Here is a 2,068-nt window from a genome sequence, read left to right as displayed (position 1 = left end):
CAAATAATTAAGCGATGAAATTAACTAAAACTAGATACTAGCGCACCCTATATTGCATTATCGGGTGCTTATCAGTTAGCAAGTTGGAAAGTTAATCATTTTCTATTTTATCTGGCTGATACGCTTACTCTCAATTACATAACAAAATTTCTTCTACTCTAATCTTATACAGACTCGCTAGCTTGAAATTAAAAAATATTAACTCAATAAAAATGTAGGATACAAACAAAAGTGTACTTTGTAAATGAAATTACCAACCAGCTTTTTGGGACTTAACAGATTTGAAGTCTTTCTATATAAATTTTCCCCTAAAAAGTTATCCTAAGTGCATGCCCTTTCTTGGAGGCTAGTCCAAAAACATTTTCTTTGAACTGTATAGCTCAATGTATTATTCAGGCTAAACAAACTTAGCAAATTACTACTCCCTCCGTCCCTTTTTAAATGTTCGTAACTTCAATTTATTAAAAAAACATCATCATTATACCTTTCATATAAACTTTTTCCTCCACTTTCCCTACTTATCCATTATCATTACACTTTTTACTCACTAACTTTTCAAAATGGAATCTACTTTTAGGAACAAAATAGACAATGTACCAATTTTTACCCACTAATTTTACCAAATGGACACTTATTAAGGGACAGCCCAAAATGAAATACTGGACTATTATAAGGGGACGGAGGGAGTATATTTTTTGGATTACGTTCTATTTAAATTTTTTGGAGCAGAAATTTGAGTTCGGGATCCAAGGAGGTGGTTCTAGAGTTAAATCAAAATAATAACTTTTTACAGAAGTTAGGTGAATCTTAAATTGTCCACTATTAGGGTCCCATAATATATAATTTGTATGTCTCATGTATAGGAAGGGTCTTGGTATTCCCTTCTAGTTCGTTTTCAATTTTTCGAACACACTTTGAAGATCGGCTTCGTTCATTTTGTAGTGCTCGACGAGAAAATTAATTTCAAAAAAATCATGTTCATCGGACTTTAGTAGATACATGATCAACACACGTAAAAATTGAAGAAAAACAAAAATTGGATAAAAAACACACTGAATCGGAACCCAAATTTTATTTTCTTGCATTTTCACATGTGTGCCGATCGTGTATTTACTAAAGTCCTATGATCATATTTTTGACAAGATTAATGTTCTCGCCGAACTCTAAATAATGAACGAAGCCGATCATCAAAATATGCTCGGAAAGTGGCTGAAAAATTGAAACGGAGCGGAGGGGATACAAAGACCCCTCCTATACCTGGGATATATAAAAGTTTCAAGAAGATGAAGAAGGCGGCGGCAGCCCAACCACGCACCGTTGGATCGGGAGCTCCATACCACCACGACAAGCCGCCATTTTTTCCGCCAACTTGATCTTCTGCGGCTTAATCTTTGGTGGATTTGCTCTTCCGCCATGGTTATTGGACCATAGAACACAAGTTATGGAGTTCGAGCAAAAAACAGTCAAGGACCAGGTCCGATCTAGCGGCCATAAACTCATACATTTCGGCCATGTACTATAACATTGCGGTCGCACTCACAAACATTGCCATTTGCACAGCCTTAACGTAATTATTCCAACATGAAGTCCCACAATTAATTGAGATTGGCAGGTAACCATGACTATTTTTACATGATTAACTTACTTAAAAAAAAAATTTGATAATTTATAATTGTATCCCTCGTTTAAAATCCCCTGTACATATCGGTGATTTGAGCATTATTATGTCTTATAGATTCGTCCATTAAAGATAAATATTTTTGAAACATAAAATCTATGACTGCTCATTCACTTGGTCTATCTGTTACATATAAAATCAAAATACGATCCCAATTTAAAATCGTGGGTGGTTGGTTGTTTTTGGTCCATTTCCGGATTTTTGAAGAGACATTTGGGATTGGCTTAGGATCGAGTTCACTGCTTCGATTTCTCTACTACTACATGGTTGCGCGACTTGAAAAATATTATGCCATGAGACAGACCCACATCATAATGAATTCACAAATCACAACATGAACACACAAGATCTTCACCTTATTACAAACGATTCAGACCCAAACGATTCACA

This window comes from Rhododendron vialii, chromosome 4a (genome assembly GCF_030253575.1).
Source record: "Rhododendron vialii isolate Sample 1 chromosome 4a, ASM3025357v1".
NCBI classification, from domain to species: domain Eukaryota; kingdom Viridiplantae; phylum Streptophyta; class Magnoliopsida; order Ericales; family Ericaceae; genus Rhododendron; species Rhododendron vialii.
This window is presented reverse-complemented; position numbering follows the sequence as displayed.